Source organism: Eschrichtius robustus, chromosome 5 (genome assembly GCF_028021215.1).
Source record: "Eschrichtius robustus isolate mEscRob2 chromosome 5, mEscRob2.pri, whole genome shotgun sequence".
Classification (NCBI taxonomy): Eukaryota; Metazoa; Chordata; class Mammalia; order Artiodactyla; family Eschrichtiidae; genus Eschrichtius; species Eschrichtius robustus.
Window position 1 is genome coordinate 110,163,473 of NC_090828.1, and position 20,032 is coordinate 110,183,504.

A 20,032-nucleotide genomic window follows, 5' to 3' on the forward strand; every position below is an offset into this window, starting at 1 on the left:
GGAACAGGAGGTTAAAGTGCTGTTTCTCCAAGGAGGGAGATTGCTATTAAAGTGGCTGGAATGGCGAACCCGAGCACAAGGAGATGAGAAATGAGGTGCGTTTTAGAAACCTTTCCCGATCACACGGTGTACCATCTTCTGGGTTTCTCATGCATGTTTTCGATGTAGGAAGATGCCCTTGAACCTGGAGATTTGGGACCCATGGGATGGGTACCACACAGTATTACTTTAAAGGGTCTGCGTTTGCTCACCCAACCTCACCAAACCTCTCAGCCCCAAGAGTGTCCACCCTTATGTCTCAATCAGCTGTGGGTCTAGATATGGTCAATCCAGGTGGCATCACAGCCCCTGAACGAATTTTGTAAGAATGTCTCTCTCTTTCACTGTCTTTGTTTCACGGGTTTTTAAAAGTAATTGATTTTCCTAATGGGGTTTAGCTGCTTTTCACTGCTGTGTTTATGCCGCTTTACTCCCACTTGACTCACTTACGGAGAGATATCAATACATAGGTTTGAAGATTCTTACTAGTCAGATCTATTCTTGGGCGGTGAATAGGGGGTGTTGAGTCCAGTTCACTGAGCAAGGAGTAGGTCTTGTCTATTACATATTGGGTTTATGGAACGGTATCTGAGCTAATTTGAAACCCTTGTTTTAGGCATCACCCCACCTCACCTTTCCCGTTAGGCAGCCATAGTGTGTTTTCTAAATGTGTGACTCTGTTCTGTTTTGTAATTCAGTTCAAGTGTAGCGGTTTTTACATTCCCTCTATAAGTGATATCTTCTGATTAGTGTCTTTTTCTGTGTGACTTATTTCACTTAGAACCGTCGTACCTGAATCCACTCATCATGCTGCTACTAGCCTTATGACGTTGATTTCATGGCTGAGTGATATTCCATTGTACCTAAGGACCACAACTTCTTTATCCATTTTTCTCTTTCCTGGGATATTTAAGGTGGAATGAAGTGGAGGTTCTTGTCAACAGAGCAACCCTAAACTTTGGAGTGCCTGTGCCTTGCTGATTTTTAGTTTTCCCAAATTAGACGCCCATGAGTGGAAGTGCCCTATGCTCTCTAAGCCGAGTTTTTTAGATGTTTCAGGACACACCGTACACTTCTCCAGAGTGGCTGTTGGCAATTTACATCCCGCCCATCAGCGTAGCAAGGCTCCCATTTCTCCATGGCCTCTCTTGCATTTCTGGTATTGACACTTTATTCAGCATGGCCCTTTTGACCGATGGGAAGCGAGACTTCTTTGTAGCGCTGATTTGCCTTTCCAGGTTGCTTGGTTGGCCAAAAAGGGCGTATGCGTTTTTTCCTGAATATATTCAGGAAAAAACGCATACGCCCTTTTTGGCCAAGGGCATCATTGTCGAGGTTTTGCCGCTTTTCCTGTGCTTTAAAGGCGATTCGAATCTACCTCCTGAAATCTGTTTCCTGCAATTCTGCCTTGCTTTCAAATCCTCTTCGTTGCCTTCCCTCAATATTTTTGTGGGCGAGAGTTATCATTTATAACTCTGCAGGTTTGTGATTTGCAGGGCCCCTGAGCTCCATTTTTCAACTCGCTTTTTTGGGAGCTGGCCGCAAAAGCGTAGGATTGCTTCAGGACCTATTCTGGTTCCGGGCGGCAGGCTGAGCCGGTGGTTAATTCTTCTTCCTGATGGGAAAATAGAGTGACCTGTGCCTGTCCCACCACCTAGAGCTAGTCGCTCATTGTTTCCCCCTCTTCCCGTTCATCCTCAGGACAAATTGAAACCTGTACGGAACAGGAGGTTAAAGTGCTGTTTCTCCAAGGAGGGAGATTGCTATTAAAGTGGCTGGAATGGCGAACCCGAGCACAAGGAGATGAGAAATGAGGTGCGTTTTAGAAACCTTTCCCGATCACACGGTGTACCATCTTCTGGGGTTCTCATGCATGTTTTCGATGTAGGAAGATGCCCTTGAACCTGGAGATTTGGGACCCATGGGATGGGTACCACACAGTATTACTTTAAAGGGTCTACGTTTGCTCACCCAACCTCACCAAACCTCTCAGCCCCAAGAGTGTCCACCCTTATGTCTCAATCAGCTGTGGGTCTAGATATGGTCAATCCAGGTGGCATCACAGCCCCTGAACGAATTTTGTAAGAATGTCTCTCTCTTTCACTGTCTTTGTTTCACGGGTTTTTAAAAGTAATTGATTTTCTTAATGGGGTTTAGCTGCTTTTCACTGCTGTGTTTATGCCGCTTTACTCCCACTTGACTCACTTACGAAGAGATATCAATACATAGGTTTGAAGATTCTTACTAGTCAGATCTATTCTTGGGCGGTGAATAGGGGGTGTTGAGTCCAGTTCACTGAGCAAGGAGTAGGTCTTGTCTATTACATATTGGGTTTATGGAACGGTATCTGAGCTAATTTGAAACCCTTGTTTTAGGCATCACCCCACCTCACCTTTCCCGTTAGGCAGCCATAGTGTGTTTTCTAAATGTGTGACTCTGTTCTGTTTTGTAATTCAGTTCAAGTGTAGCGGTTTTTACATTCCCTCTGTAAGTGATATCTTCTGATTAGTGTCTTTTTCTGTGTGACTTATTTCACTTAGAACCGTCGTACCTGAATCCACTCATCATGCTGCTACTAGCCTTATGACGTTGATTTCATGGCTGAGTGATATTCCATTGTACCTAAGGACCACAACTTCTTTATCCATTTTTCTCTTTCCTGGGATATTTAAGGTGGAATGAAGTGGAGGTTCTTGTCAACAGAGCAACCCTAAACTTTGGAGTGCCTGTGCCTTGCTGATTTTTAGTTTTCCCAAATTAGACGCCCATGAGTGGAAGTGCCCTATGCTCTCTAAGCCGAGTTTTTTAGATGTTTCAGGACACACCGTACACTTCTCCAGAGTGGCTGTTGGCAATTTACATCCCGCCCATCAGCGTAGCAAGGCTCCCATTTCTCCATGGTCTCTCTTGCATTTCTGGTATTGACACTTTATTCAGCATGGCCCTTTTGACCGATGGGAAGCGAGACTTCTTTGTAGCGCTGATTTGCCTTTCCAGGTTGCTTGGTTGGCCAAAAAGGGCGTATGCGTTTTTTCCTGAATATATTCAGGAAAAAACGCATACGCCCTTTTTGGCCAAGGGCATCATTGTCGAGATTTTGCCGCTTTTCCTGTGCTTTAAAGGCGATTCGAATCTACCTCCTGAAATCTGTTTCCTGCAATTCTGCCTTGCTTTCAAATCCTCTTCGTTGCCTTCCCTCAATATTTTTGTGGGCGAGAGTTATCATTTATAACTCTGCAGGTTTGTGATTTGCAGGGCCCCTGAGCTCCATTTTTCAACTCGCTTTTTTCGGAGCTGGCCGCAAATGCGTAGGATTGCTTCAGGACCTATTCTGGTTCCGTGCGGCAGGCTGAGCCGGTGGTTAATTCTTCTTCCTGATGGGAAAATAGAGTGACCTGTGCCTGTCCCACCACCTAGAGCTAGTCGCTCATTGGTTCCCCCTCTTCCCGTTCATCCTCAGGACAAATTGAAACCTGTACGGAACAGGAGGTTAAAGTGCTGTTTCTCCAAGGAGGGAGATTGCTATTAAAGTGGCTGGAATGGCGAACCCGAGCACAAGGAGATGAGAAATGAGGTGCGTTTTAGAAACCTTTCCCGATCACACGGTGTACCATCTTCTGGGGTTCTCATGCATGTTTTCGATGTAGGAAGATGCCCTTGAACCTGGAGATTTGGGACCCATGGGATGGGTACCACACAGTATTACTTTAAAGGGTCTACGTTTGCTCACCCAACCTCACCAAACCTCTCAGCCCCAAGAGTGTCCACCCTTATGTCTCAATCAGCTGTGGGTCTAGATATGGTCAATCCAGGTGGCATCACAGCCCCTGAACGAATTTTGTAAGAATTTCTCTCTCTTTCACTGTCTTTGTTTCACGGGTTTTTAAAAGTAATTGATTTTCCTAATGGGGTTTAGCTGCTTTTCACTGCTGTGTTTATGCCGCTTTACTCCCACTTGACTCACTTACGGAGAGATATCAATACATAGGTTTGAAGATTCTTACTAGTCAGATCTATTCTTGGGCGGTGAATAGGGGGTGTTGAGTCCAGTTCACTGAGCAAGGAGTAGGTCTTGTCTATTACATATTGGGTTTATGGAACGGTATCTGAGCTAATTTGAAACCCTTGTTTTAGGCATCACCCCACCTCACCTTTCCCGTTAGGCAGCCATAGTGTGTTTTCTAAATGTGTGACTCTGTTCTGTTTTGTAATTCAGTCCAAGTGTAGCGGTTTTTACATTCCCTCTATAAGTGATATCTTCTGATTAGTGTCTTTTTCTGTGTGACTTATTTCACTTAGAACCGTCGTACCTGAATCCACTCATCATGCTGCTACTAGCCTTATGACGTTGATTTCATGGCTGAGTGATATTCCATTGTACCTAAGGACCACAACTTCTTTATCCATTTTTCTCTTTCCTGGGATATTTAAGGTGGAATGAAGTGGAGGTTCTTGTCAACAGAGCAACCCTAAACTTTGGAGTGCCTGTGCCTTGCTGATTTTTAGTTTTCCCAAATTAGACGCCCATGAGTGGAAGTGCCCTATGCTCTCTAAGCCGAGTTTTTTAGATGTTTCAGGACACACCGTACACTTCTCCAGAGTGGCTGTTGGCAATTTACATCCCGCCCATCAGCGTAGCAAGGCTCCCATTTCTCCATGGCCTCTCTTGCATTTCTGGTATTGACACTTTATTCAGCATGGCCCTTTTGACCGATGGGAAGCGAGACTTCTTTGTAGCGCTGATTTGCCTTTCCAGGTTGCTTGGTTGGCCAAAAAGGGCGTATGCGTTTTTTCCTGAATATATTCAGGAAAAAACGCATACGCCCTTTTTGGCCAAGGGCATCATTGTCGAGGTTTTGCCGCTTTTCCTGTGCTTTAAAGGCGATTCGAATCTACCTCCTGAAATCTGTTTCCTGCAATTCTGCCTTGCTTTCAAATCCTCTTCGTTGCCTTCCCTCAATATTTTTGTGGGCGAGAGTTATCATTTATAACTCTGCAGGTTTGTGATTTGCAGGGCCCCTGAGCTCCATTTTTCAACTCGCTTTTTTGGGAGCTGGCCGCAAAAGCGTAGGATTGCTTCAGGACCTATTCTGGTTCCGGGCGGCAGGCTGAGCCGGTGGTTAATTCTTCTTCCTGATGGGAAAATAGAGTGACCTGTGCCTGTCCCACCACCTAGAGCTAGTCGCTCATTGTTTCCCCCTCTTCCCGTTCATCCTCAGGACAAATTGAAACCTGTACGGAACAGGAGGTTAAAGTGCTGTTTCTCCAAGGAGGGAGATTGCTATTAAAGTGGCTGGAATGGCGAACCCGAGCACAAGGAGATGAGAAATGAGGTGCGTTTAGAAACCTTTCCCGATCACACGGTGTACCATCTTCTGGGGTTCTCATGCATGTTTTCGATGTAGGAAGATGCCCTTGAACCTGGAGATTTGGGACCCATGGGATGGGTACCACACAGTATTACTTTAAAGGGTCTACGTTTGCTCACCCAACCTCACCAAACCTCTCAGCCCCAAGAGTGTCCACCCTTATGTCTCAATCAGCTGTGGGTCTAGATATGGTCAATCCAGGTGGCATCACAGCCCCTGAACGAATTTTGTAAGAATGTCTCTCTCTTTCACTGTCTTTGTTTCACGGGTTTTTAAAAGTAATTGATTTTCTTAATGGGGTTTAGCTGCTTTTCACTGCTGTGTTTATGCCGCTTTACTCCCACTTGACTCACTTACGAAGAGATATCAATACATAGGTTTGAAGATTCTTACTAGTCAGATCTATTCTTGGGCGGTGAATAGGGGGTGTTGAGTCCAGTTCACTGAGCAAGGAGTAGGTCTTGTCTATTACATATTGGGTTTATGGAACGGTATCTGAGCTAATTTGAAACCCTTGTTTTAGGCATCACCCCACCTCACCTTTCCCGTTAGGCAGCCATAGTGTGTTTTCTAAATGTGTGACTCTGTTCTGTTTTGTAATTCAGTTCAAGTGTAGCGGTTTTTACATTCCCTCTGTAAGTGATATCTTCTGATTAGTGTCTTTTTCTGTGTGACTTATTTCACTTAGAACCGTCGTACCTGAATCCACTCATCATGCTGCTACTAGCCTTATGACGTTGATTTCATGGCTGAGTGATATTCCATTGTACCTAAGGACCACAACTTCTTTATCCATTTTTCTCTTTCCTGGGATATTTAAGGTGGAATGAAGTGGAGGTTCTTGTCAACAGAGCAACCCTAAACTTTGGAGTGCCTGTGCCTTGCTGATTTTTAGTTTTCCCAAATTAGACGCCCATGAGTGGAAGTGCCCTATGCTCTCTAAGCCGAGTTTTTTAGATGTTTCAGGACACACCGTACACTTCTCCAGAGTGGCTGTTGGCAATTTACATCCCGCCCATCAGCGTAGCAAGGCTCCCATTTCTCCATGGTCTCTCTTGCATTTCTGGTATTGACACTTTATTCAGCATGGCCCTTTTGACCGATGGGAAGCGAGACTTCTTTGTAGCGCTGATTTGCCTTTCCAGGTTGCTTGGTTGGCCAAAAAGGGCGTATGCGTTTTTTCCTGAATATATTCAGGAAAAAACGCATACGCCCTTTTTGGCCAAGGGCATCATTGTCGAGGTTTTGCCGCTTTTCCTGTGCTTTAAAGGCGATTCGAATCTACCTCCTGAAATCTGTTTCCTGCAATTCTGCCTTGCTTTCAAATCCTCTTCGTTGCCTTCCCTCAATATTTTTGTGGGCGAGAGTTATCATTTATAACTCTGCAGGTTTGTGATTTGCAGGGCCCCTGAGCTCCATTTTTCAACTCGCTTTTTTGGGAGCTGGCCGCAAATGCGTAGGATTGCTTCAGGACCTATTCTGGTTCCGTGCGGCAGGCTGAGCCGGTGGTTAATTCTTCTTCCTGATGGGAAAATAGAGTGACCTGTGCCTGTCCCACCACCTAGAGCTAGTCGCTCATTGGTTCCCCCTCTTCCCGTTCATCCTCAGGACAAATTGAAACCTGTACGGAACAGGAGGTTAAAGTGCTGTGTCTCCAAGGAGGGAGATTGCTATTAAAGTGGCTGGAATGGCGAACCCGAGCACAAGGAGATGAGAAATGAGGTGCGTTTTAGAAACCTTTCCCGATCACACGGTGTACCATCTTCTGGGTTTCTCATGCATGTTTTCGATGTAGGAAGATGCCCTTGAACCTGGAGATTTGGGACCCATGGGATGGGTACCACACAGTATTACTTTAAAGGGTCTACGTTTGCTCACCCAACCTCACCAAACCTCTCAGCCCCAAGAGTGTCCACCCTTATGTCTCAATCAGCTGTGGGTCTAGATATGGTCAATCCAGGTGGCATCACAGCCCCTGAACGAATTTTGTAAGAATTTCTCTCTCTTTCACTGTCTTTGTTTCACGGGTTTTTAAAAGTAATTGATTTTCCTAATGGGGTTTAGCTGCTTTTCACTGCTGTGTTTATGCCGCTTTACTCCCACTTGACTCACTTACGGAGAGATATCAATACATAGGTTTGAAGATTCTTACTAGTCAGATCTATTCTTGGGCGGTGAATAGGGGGTGTTGAGTCCAGTTCACTGAGCAAGGAGTAGGTCTTGTCTATTACATATTGGGTTTATGGAACGGTATCTGAGCTAATTTGAAACCCTTGTTTTAGGCATCACCCCACCTCACCTTTCCCGTTAGGCAGCCATAGTGTGTTTTCTAAATGTGTGACTCTGTTCTGTTTTGTAATTCAGTCCAAGTGTAGCGGTTTTTACATTCCCTCTATAAGTGATATCTTCTGATTAGTGTCTTTTTCTGTGTGACTTATTTCACTTAGAACCGTCGTACCTGAATCCACTCATCATGCTGCTACTAGCCTTATGACGTTGATTTCATGGCTGAGTGATATTCCATTGTACCTAAGGACCACAACTTCTTTATCCATTTTTCTCTTTCCTGGGATATTTAAGGTGGAATGAAGTGGAGGTTCTTGTCAACAGAGCAACCCTAAACTTTGGAGTGCCTGTGCCTTGCTGATTTTTAGTTTTCCCAAATTAGACGCCCATGAGTGGAAGTGCCCTATGCTCTCTAAGCCGAGTTTTTTAGATGTTTCAGGACACACCGTACACTTCTCCAGAGTGGCTGTTGGCAATTTACATCCCGCCCATCAGCGTAGCAAGGCTCCCATTTCTCCATGGCCTCTCCTGCATTTCTGGTATTGACACTTTATTCAGCATGGCCCTTTTGACCGATGGGAAGCGAGACTTCTTTGTAGCGCTGATTTGCCTTTCCAGGTTGCTTGGTTGGCCAAAAAGGGCGTATGCGTTTTTTCCTGAATATATTCAGGAAAAAACGCATACGCCCTTTTTGGCCAAGGGCATCATTGTCGAGGTTTTGCCGCTTTTCCTGTGCTTTAAAGGCGATTCGAATCTACCTCCTGAAATCTGTTTCCTGCAATTCTGCCTTGCTTTCAAATCCTCTTCGTTGCCTTCCCTCAATATTTTTGTGGGCGAGAGTTATCATTTATAACTCTGCAGGTTTGTGATTTGCAGTGCCCCTGAGCTCCATTTTTCAACTCGCTTTTTTGGGAGCTGGCCGCAAAAGCGTAGGATTGCTTCAGGACCTATTCTGGTTCCGGGCGGCAGGCTGAGCCTGTGGTTAATTCTTCTTCCTGATGGGAAAATAGAGTGACCTGTGCCTTTCCCAACACCTAGAGCTAGTCGCTCATTGGTTCCCCCTCTTCCCGTTCATCCTCAGGACAAATTGCAACCTGTACGGAACAGGAGGTTAAACGTGTTGATTCTCCAAGGAGGGAGATTGCTAGTAAAGCGGATGGAATGGCGAACCCGAGCACAAGGAGATGAGAAATGAGGTGCGTTTTAGAAACCTTTCCCGATCACACGGTGTACCATCTTCTGGGTTTCTCATGCATGTTTTCGATGTAGGAAGATGCCCTTGAACCTGGAGATTTGGGACCCATCAGACGGGTACCACGCAGTATTACTTTAAAGGGTCTGCGTTTGCTCACCCAACCTCACCAAACCTCTCAGCCCCAAGAGTGTCCACCCTTATGTCTCAATCAGCTGTGGGTCTAGATATGGTCAATCCAGGTGGCATCACAGCCCCTGAACGAATTTTGTAAGAATTTCTCTCTCTTTCACTGTCTTTGTTTCACGGGTTTTTAAAAGTAATTGATTTTCCTAATGGGGTTTAGCTGCTTTTCACTGCTGTGTTTATGCCGCTTTACTCCCACTTGACTCACTTACGGAGAGATATCAATACATAGGTTTGAAGATTCTTACTAGTCAGATCTATTCTTGGGCGGTGAATAGGGGGTGTTGAGTCCAGTTCACTGAGCAAGGAGTAGGTCTTGTCTATTACATATTGGGTTTATGGAACGGTATCTGAGCTAATTTGAAACCCTTGTTTTATGCATCACCCCACCTCGCCTTTCCCGTTAGGCAGCCATAGTGTGTTTTCTAAATGTGTGACTCTGTTCTGTTTTGTAATTCAGTTCAAGTGTAGCGGTTTTTACATTCCCTCTGTAAGTGATATCTTCTGATTAGTGTCTTTTTCTGTGTGACTTATTTCACTTAGAACCGTCGTACCTGAATCCACTCATCATGCTGCTACTAGCCTTATGACGTTGATTTCATGGCTGAGTGATATTCCATTGTACCTAAGGACCACAACTTCTTTATCCATTTTTCTCTTTCCTGGGATATTTAAGGTGGAATGAAGTGGAGGTTCTTGTCAACAGAGCAACCCTAAACTTTGGAGTGCCTGTGCCTTGCTGATTTTTAGTTTTCCCAAATTAGACGCCCATGAGTGGAAGTGCCCTATGCTCTCTAAGCCGAGTTTTTTAGATGTTTCAGGACACACCGTACACTTCTCCAGAGTGGCTGTTGGCAATTTACATCCCGCCCATCAGCGTAGCAAGGCTCCCATTTCTCCATGGCCTCTCCTGCATTTCTGGTATTGACACTTTATTCAGCATGGCCCTTTTGACCGATGGGAAGCGAGACTTCTTTGTAGCGCTGATTTGCCTTTCCAGGTTGCTTGGTTGGCCAAAAAGGGCGTATGCGTTTTTTCCTGAATATATTCAGGAAAAAACGCATACGCCCTTTTTGGCCAAGGGCATCATTGTCGAGGTTTTGCCGCTTTTCCTGTGCTTTAAAGGCGATTCGAATCTACCTCCTGAAATCTGTTTCCTGCAATTCTGCCTTGCTTTCAAATCCTCTTCGTTGCCTTCCCTCAATATTTTTGTGGGCGAGAGTTATCATTTCTAACTCTGCAGGTTTGTGATTTGCAGTGCCCCTGAGCTCCATTTTTCAACTCGCTTTTTTGGGAGCTGGCCGCAAAAGCGTAGGATTGCTTCAGGACCTATTCTGGTTCCGGGCGGCAGGCTGAGCCTGTGGTTAATTCTTCTTCCTGATGGGAAAATAGAGTGACCTGTGCCTTTCCCAACACCTAGAGCTAGTCGCTCATTGGTTCCCCCTCTTCCCGTTCATCCTCAGGACAAATTGCAACCTGTACGGAACAGGAGGTTAAACGTGTTGATTCTCCAAGGAGGGAGATTGCTAGTAAAGCGGATGGAATGGCGAACCCGAGCACAAGGAGATGAGAAATGAGGTGCGTTTTAGAAACCTTTCCCGATCACACGGTGTACCATCTTCTGGGTTTCTCATGCATGTTTTCGATGTAGGAAGATGCCCTTGAACCTGGAGATTTGGGACCCATCAGACGGGTACCACGCAGTATTACTTTAAAGGGTCTGCGTTTGCTCACCCAACCTCACCAAACCTCTCAGCCCCAAGAGTGTCCACCCTTATGTCTCAATCAGCTGTGGGTCTAGATATGGTCAATCCAGGTGGCATCACAGCCCCTGAACGAATTTTGTAAGAATTTCTCTCTCTTTCACTGTCTTTGTTTCACGGGTTTTTAAAAGTAATTGATTTTCCTAATGGGGTTTAGCTGCTTTTCACTGCTGTGTTTATGCCGCTTTACTCCCACTTGACTCACTTACGGAGAGATATCAATACATAGGTTTGAAGATTCTTACTAGTCAGATCTATTCTTGGGCGGTGAATAGGGGGTGTTGAGTCCAGTTCACTGAGCAAGGAGTAGGTCTTGTCTATTACATATTGGGTTTATGGAACGGTATCTGAGCTAATTTGAAACCCTTGTTTTAGGCATCACCCCACCTCACCTTTCCCGTTAGGCAGCCATAGTGTGTTTTCTAAATGTGTGACTCTGTTCTGTTTTGTAATTCAGTTCAAGTGTAGCGGTTTTTACATTCCCTCTATAAGTGATATCTTCTGATTAGTGTCTTTTTCTGTGTGACTTATTTCACTTAGAACCGTCGTACCTGAATCCACTCATCATGCTGCTACTAGCCTTATGACGTTGATTTCATGGCTGAGTGATATTCCATTGTACCTAAGGACCACAACTTCTTTATCCATTTTTCTCTTTCCTGGGATATTTAAGGTGGAATGAAGTGGAGGTTCTTGTCAACAGAGCAACCCTAAACTTTGGAGTGCCTGTGCCTTGCTGATTTTTAGTTTTCCCAAATTAGACGCCCATGAGTGGAAGTGCCCTATGCTCTCTAAGCCGAGTTTTTTAGATGTTTCAGGACACACCGTACACTTCTCCAGAGTGGCTGTTGGCAATTTACATCCCGCCCATCAGCGTAGCAAGGCTCCCATTTCTCCATGGCCTCTCCTGCATTTCTGGTATTGACACTTTATTCAGCATGGCCCTTTTGACCGATGGGAAGCGAGACTTCTTTGTAGCGCTGATTTGCCTTTCCAGGTTGCTTGGTTGGCCAAAAAGGGCGTATGCGTTTTTTCCTGAATATATTCAGGAAAAAACGCGTACGCCCTTTTTGGCCAAGAGCATCATTGTCGAGGTTTTGCCGCTTTTCCTGTGCTTTAAAGGCGATTCGAATCTACCTCCTGAAATCTGTTTCCTGCAATTCTGCCTTGCTTTCAAATCCTCTTCGTTGCCTTCCCTCAATATTTTTGTGGGCGAGAGTTATCATTTATAACTCTGCAGGTTTGTGATTTGCAGTGCCCCTGAGCTCCATTTTTCAACTCGCTTTTTTGGGAGCTGGCCGCAAATGCGTAGGATTGCTTCAGGACCTATTCTGGTTCCGGGCGGCAGGCTGAGCCTGTGGTTAATTCTTCTTCCTGATGGGAAAATAGAGTGACCTGTGCCTTTCCCAACACCTAGAGCTAGTCGCTCATTGGTTCCCCCTCTTCCCGTTCATCCTCAGGACAAATTGAAACCTGTACGGAACAGGAGGTTAAACGTGTTGATTCTCCAAGGAGGGAGATTGCTAGTAAAGCGGATGGAATGGCGAACCCGAGCACAAGGAGATGAGAAATGAGGTGCGTTTTAGAAACCTTTCCCGATCACACGGTGTACCATCTTCTGGGTTTCTCATGCATGTTTTCGATGTAGGAAGATGCCCTTGAACCTGGAGATTTGGGACCCATCAGACGGGTACCACGCAGTATTACTTTAAAGGGTCTGCGTTTGCTCACCCAACCTCACCAAACCTCTCAGCCCCAAGAGTGTCCACCCTTATGTCTCAATCAGCTGTGGGTCTAGATATGGTCAATCCAGGTGGCATCACAGCCCCTGAACGAATTTTGTAAGAATTTCTCTCTCTTTCACTGTCTTTGTTTCACGGGTTTTTAAAAGTAATTGATTTTCCTAATGGGGTTTAGCTGCTTTTCACTGCTGTGTTTATGCCGCTTTACTCCCACTTGACTCACTTACGGAGAGATATCAATACATAGGTTTGAAGATTCTTACTAGTCAGATCTATTCTTGGGCGGTGAATAGGGGGTGTTGAGTCCAGTTCACTGAGCAAGGAGTAGGTCTTGTCTATTACATATTGGGTTTATGGAACGGTATCTGAGCTAATTTGAAACCCTTGTTTTATGCATCACCCCACCTCGCCTTTCCCGTTAGGCAGCCATAGTGTGTTTTCTAAATGTGTGACTCTGTTCTGTTTTGTAATTCAGTTCAAGTGTAGCGGTTTTTACATTCCCTCTATAAGTGATATCTTCTGATTAGTGTCTTTTTCTGTGTGACTTATTTCACTTAGAACCGTCGTACCTGAATCCACTCATCATGCTGCTACTAGCCTTATGACGTTGATTTCATGGCTGAGTGATATTCCATTGTACCTAAGGACCACAACTTCTTTATCCATTTTTCTCTTTCCTGGGATATTTAAGGTGGAATGAAGTGGAGGTTCTTGTCAACAGAGCAACCCTAAACTTTGGAGTGCCTGTGCCTTGCTGATTTTTAGTTTTCCCAAATTAGACGCCCACGAGTGGAAGTGCCCTATGCTCTCTAAGCCGAGTTTTTTAGATGTTTCAGGACACACCGTACACTTCTCCAGAGTGGCTGTTGGCAATTTACATCCCGCCCATCAGCGTAGCAAGGCTCCCATTTCTCCATGGCCTCTCCTGCATTTCTGGTTTTGACACTTTATTCAGCATGGCCCTTTTGACCGATGGGAAGCGAGACTTCTTTGTAGCGCTGATTTGCCTTTCCAGGTTGCTTGGTTGGCCAAAAAGGGCGTATGCGTTTTTTCCTGAATATATTCAGGAAAAAACGCATACGCCCTTTTTGGCCAAGGGCATCATTGTCGAGGTTTTGCCGCTTTTCCTGTGCTTTAAAGGCGATTCGAATCTACCTCCTGAAATCTGTTTCCTGCAATTCTGCCTTGCTTTCAAATCCTCTTCGTTGCCTTCCCTCAATATTTTTGTGGGCGAGAGTTATCATTTATAACTCTGCAGGTTTGTGATTTGCAGTGCCCCTGAGCTCCATTTTTCAACTCGCTTTTTTGGGAGCTGGCCGCAAAAGCGTAGGATTGCTTCAGGACCTATTCTGGTTCCGGGCGGCAGGCTGAGCCGGTGGTTAATTCTTCTTCCTGATGGGAAAATAGAGTGACCTGTGCCTGTCCCACCACCTAGAGCTAGTCGCTCATTGGTTCCCCCTCTTCCCGTTCATCCTCAGGACAAATTGAAACCTGTACGGAACAGGAGGTTAAAGTGCTGTTTCTCCAAGGAGGGAGATTGCTATTAAAGTGGCTGAAATGGCGAACCCGAGCACAAGGAGATGAGAAATGAGGTGCGTTTTAGAAACCTTTCCCGATCACACGGTGTACCATCTTCTGGGGTTCTCATGCATGTTTTCGATGTAGGAAGATGCCCTTGAACCTGGAGATTTGGGACCCATGGGATGGGTACCACACAGTATTACTTTAAAGGGTCTACGTTTGCTCACCCAACCTCACCAAACCTCTCAGCCCCAAGAGTGTCCACCCTTATGTCTCAATCAGCTGTGGGTCTAGATATGGTCAATCCAGGTGGCATCACAGCCCCTGAACGAATTTTGTAAGAATGTCTCTCTCTTTCACTGTCTTTGTTTCACGGGTTTTTAAAAGTAATTGATTTTCCTAATGGGGTTTAGCTGCTTTTCACTGCTGTGTTTATGCCGCTTTACTCCCACTTGACTCACTTACGAAGAGATATCAATACATAGGTTTGAAGATTCTTACTAGTCAGATCTATTCTTGGGCGGTGAATAGGGGGTGTTGAGTCCAGTTCACTGAGCAAGGAGTAGGTCTTGTCTATTACATATTGGGTTTATGGAACGGTATCTGAGCTAATTTGAAACCCTTGTTTTAGGCATCACCCCACCTCACCTTTCCCGTTAGGCAGCCATAGTGTGTTTTCTAAATGTGTGACTCTGTTCTGTTTTGTAATTCAGTTCAAGTGTAGCGGTTTTTACATTCCCTCTATAAGTGATATCTTCTGATTAGTGTCTTTTTCTGTGTGACTTATTTCACTTAGAACCGTCGTACCTGAATCCACTCATCATGCTGCTACTAGCCTTATGACGTTGATTTCATGGCTGAGTGATATTCCATTGTACCTAAGGACCACAACTTCTTTATCCATTTTTCTCTTTCCTGGGGTATTTAAGGTGGAATGAAGTGGAGGTTCTTGTCAACAGAGCAACCCTAAACTTTGGAGTGCCTGTGCCTTGCTGATTTTTAGTTTTCCCAAATTAGACGCCCATGAGTGGAAGTGCCCTATGCTCTCTAAGCCGAGTTTTTTAGATGTTTCAGGACACACCGTACACTTCTCCAGAGTGGCTGTTGGCAATTTACATCCCGCCCATCAGCGTAGCAAGGCTCCCATTTCTCCATGGCCTCTCTTGCATTTCTGGTATTGACACTTTATTCAGCATGGCCCTTTTGACCGATGGGAAGCGAGACTTCTTTGTAGCGCTGATTTGCCTTTCCAGGTTGCTTGGTTGGCCAAAAAGGGCGTATGCGTTTTTTCCTGAATATATTCATGAAAAAACGCATACGCCCTTTTTGGCCAAGGGCATCATTGTCGAGGTTTTGCCGCTTTTCCTGTGCTTTAAAGGCGATTCGAATCTACCTCCTGAAATCTGTTTCCTGCAATTCTGCCTTGCTTTCAAATCCTCTTCGTTGCCTTCCCTCAATATTTTTGTGGGCGAGAGTTATCATTTATAACTCTGCAGGTTTGTGATTTGCAGGGCCCCTGAGCTCCATTTTTCAACTCGCTTTTTTGGGAGCTGGCCGCAAAAGCGTAGGATTGCTTCAGGACCTATTCTGGTTCCGGGCGGCAGGCTGAGCCGGTGGTTAATTCTTCTTCCTGATGGGAAAATAGAGTGACCTGTGCCTGTCCCACCACCTAGAGCTAGTCGCTCATTGGTTCCCCCTCTTCCCGTTCATCCTCAGGACAAATTGAAACCTCTACGGAACAGGAGGTTAAAGTGCTGTTTCTCCAAGGAGGGAGATTGCTATTAAAGTGGCTGGAATGGCGAACACGAGCACAAGGAGATGAGAAATGAGGTGCGTTTTAGAAACCTTTCCCGATCACACGGTGTACCATCTTCTGGGGTTCTCATGCATGTTTTCGATGTAGGAAGATGCCCTTGAACCTGGAGATTTGGGACCCATGGGATGGGTACCACACAGTATTACTTTAAAGGGTCTACGTTTGCTCACCCAACCTCACCAAACCTCTCAGCCCCAAGAGTGTCCACCCTTATGTCTCAATCAGCTGTGGGTCTAGATATGGTCAATCCAGGTGGCATCACAGCCCCTGAACGAATTTTGTAAGAATTTCTCTCTCTTTCACTGTCTTTGTTTCACGGGTTTTTAAAAGTAATTGATTTTCCTAATGGGGTTTAGCTGCTTTTCACTGCTGTGTTTATGCCGCTTTACTCCCACTTGACTCACTTACGGAGAGATATCAATACATAGGTTTGAAGATTCTTACTAGTCAGATCTATTCTTGGGCGGTGAATAGGGGGTGTTGAGTCCAGTTCACTGAGCAAGGAGTAGGTCTTGTCTATTACATATTGGGTTTATGGAACGGTATCTGAGCTAATTTGAAACCCTTGTTTTAGGCATCACCCCACCTCACCTTTCCCGTTAGGCAGCCATAGTGTGTTTTCTAAATGTGTGACTCTGTTCTGTTTTGTAATTCAGTTCAAGTGTAGCGGTTTTTACATTCCCTCTATAAGTGATATCTTCTGATTAGTGTCTTTTTCTGTGTGACTTATTTCACTTAGAACCGTCGTACCTGAATCCACTCATCATGCTGCTACTAGCCTTATGACGTTGATTTCATGGCTGAGTGATATTCCATTGTACCTAGGGACCACAACTTCTTTATCCATTTTTCTCTTTCCTGGGATATTTAAGGTGGAATGAAGTGGAGGTTCTTGTCAACAGAGCAACCCTAAACTTTGGAGTGCCTGTGCCTTGCTGATTTTTAGTTTTCCCAAATTAGACGCCCATGAGTGGAAGTGCCCTATGCTGTCTAAGCCGAGTTTTTTAGATGTTTCAGGACACACCCTACACTTCTCCAGAGTGGCTGTTGGCAATTTACATCCCGCCCATCAGCGTAGCAAGGCTCCCATTTCTCCATGGCCTCTCCTGCATTTCTGGTATTGACACTTTATTCAGCATGGCCCTTTTGACCGATGGGAAGCGAGACTTCTTTGTAGCGCTGATTTGCCTTTCCAGGTTGCTTGGTTGGCCAAAAAGGGCGTATGCGTTTTTTCCTGAATATATTCAGGAAAAAACGCGTACGCCCTTTTTGGCCAAGGGCATCATTGTCGAGGTTTTGCCGCTTTTCCTGTGCTTTAAAGGCGATTCGAATCTACCTCCTGAAATCTGTTTCCTGCAATTCTGCCTTGCTTTCAAATCCTCTTCGTTGCCTTCCCTCAATATTTTTGTGGGCGAGAGTTATCATTTATAACTCTGCAGGTTTGTGATTTGCAGTGCCCCTGAGCTCCATTTTTCAACTCGCTTTTTTGGGAGCTGGCCGCAAAAGCGTAGGATTGCTTCAGGACCTATTCTGGTTCCGGGCGGCAGGCTGAGCCTGTGGTTAATTCTTCTTCCTGATGGGAAAATAGAGTGACCTGTGCCTTTCCCAACACCTAGAGCTAGTCGCTCATTGGTTCCCCCTCTTCCCGTTCATCCTCAGGACAAATTGCAACCTGTACGGAACAGGAGGTTAAACGTGTTGATTCTCCAAGGAGGGAGATTGCTAGTAAAGCGGATGGAATGGCGAACCCGAGCACAAGGAGATGAGAAATGAGGTGCGTTTTAGAAACCTTTCCCGATCACACGGTGTACCATCTTCTGGGTTTCTCATGCATGTTTTCGATGTAGGAAGATGCCCTTGAACCTGGAGATTTGGGACCCATCAGACGGGTACCACGCAGTATTACTTTAAAGGGTCTGCGTTTGCTCACCCAACCTCACCAAACCTCTCAGCCCCAAGAGTGTCCACCCTTATGTCTCAATCAGCTGTGGGTCTAGATATGGTCAATCCAGGTGGCATCACAGCCCCTGAACGAATTTTGTAAGAATTTCTCTCTCTTTCACTGTCTTTGTTTCACGGGTTTTTAAAAGTAATTGATTTTCCTAATGGGGTTTAGCTGCTTTTCACTGCTGTGTTTATGCCGCTTTACTCCCACTTGACTCACTTACGGAGAGATATCAATACATAGGTTTGAAGATTCTTACTAGTCAGATCTATTCTTGGGCGGTGAATAGGGGGTGTTGAGTCCAGTTCACTGAGCAAGGAGTAGGTCTTGTCTATTACATATTGGGTTTATGGAACGGTATCTGAGCTAATTTGAAACCCTTGTTTTAGGCATCACCCCACCTCACCTTTCCCGTTAGGCAGCCATAGTGTGTTTTCTAAATGTGTGACTCTGTTCTGTTTTGTAATTCAGTTCAAGTGTAGCGGTTTTTACATTCCCTCTATAAGTGATATCTTCTGATTAGTGTCTTTTTCTGTGTGACTTATTTCACTTAGAACCGTCGTACCTGAATCCACTCATCATGCTGCTACTAGCCTTATGACGTTGATTTCATGGCTGAGTGATATTCCATTGTACCTAAGGACCACAACTTCTTTATCCATTTTTCTCTTTCCTGGGATATTTAAGGTGGAATGAAGTGGAGGTTCTTGTCAACAGAGCAACCCTAAACTTTGGAGTGCCTGTGCCTTGCTGATTTTTAGTTTTCCCAAATTAGACGCCCATGAGTGGAAGTGCCCTATGCTGTCTAAGCCGAGTTTTTTAGATGTTTCAGGACACACCGTACACTTCTCCAGAGTGGCTGTTGGCAATTTACATCCCGCCCATCAGCGTAGCAAGGCTCCCATTTCTCCATGGCCTCTCCTGCATTTCTGGTATTGACACTTTATTCAGCATGGCCCTTTTGACCGATGGGAAGCGAGACTTCTTTGTAGCGCTGATTTGCCTTTCCAGGTTGCTTGGTTGGCCAAAAAGGGCGTATGCGTTTTTTCCTGAATATATTCAGGAAAAAACGCGTACGCCCTTTTTGGCCAAGGGCATCATTGTCGAGGTTTTGCCGCTTTTCCTGTGCTTTAAAGGCGATTCGAATCTACCTCCTGAAATCTGTTTCCTGCAATTCTGCCTTGCTTTCAAATCCTCTTCGTTGCCTTCCCTCAATATTTTTGTGGGCGAGAGTTATCATTTATAACTCTGCAGGTTTGTGATTTGCAGTGCCCCTGAGCTCCATTTTTCAACTCGCTTTTTTGGGAGCTGGCCGCAAAAGCGTAGGATTGCTTCAGGCCCTATTCTGGTTCCGGGCGGCAGGCTGAGCCTGTGGTTAATTCTTCTTCCTGATGGGAAAATAGAGTGACCTGTGCCTTTCCCAACACCTAGAGCTAGTCGCTCATTGGTTCCCCCTCTTCCCGTTCATCCTCAGGACAAATTGCAACCTGTACGGAACAGGAGGTTAAACGTGTTGATTCTCCAAGGAGGGAGATTGCTAGTAAAGCGGATGGAATGGCGAACCCGAGCACAAGGAGATGACAAATGAGGTGCGTTTTAGAATCCTTTCCCGATCACACGGTGTACCATCTTCTGGGTTTCTCATGCATGTTTTCGATGTAGGAAGATGCCCTTGAACCTGGAGATTTGGGACCCATCAGACGGGTACCACGCAGTATTACTTTAAAGGGTCTGCGTTTGCTCACCCAACCTCACCAAACCTCTCAGCCCCAAGAGTGTCCACCCTTATGTCTCAATCAGCTGTGGGTCTAGATATGGTCAATCCAGGTGGCATCACAGCCCCTGAACGAATTTTGTAAGAATTTCTCTCTCTTTCACTGTCTTTGTTTCACGGGTTTTTAATAGTAATTGATTTTCCTAATGGGGTTTAGCTGCTTTTCACTGCTGTGTTTATGCCGCTTTACTCCCACTTGACTCACTTACGGAGAGATATCAATACATAGGTTTGAAGATTCTTACTAGTCAGATCTATTCTTGGGCGGTGAATAGGGGGTGTTGAGTCCAGTTCACTGAGCAAGGAGTAGGTCTTGTCTATTACATATTGGGTTTATGGAACGGTATCTGAGCTAATTTGAAACCCTTGTTTTATGCATCACCCCACCTCGCCTTTCCC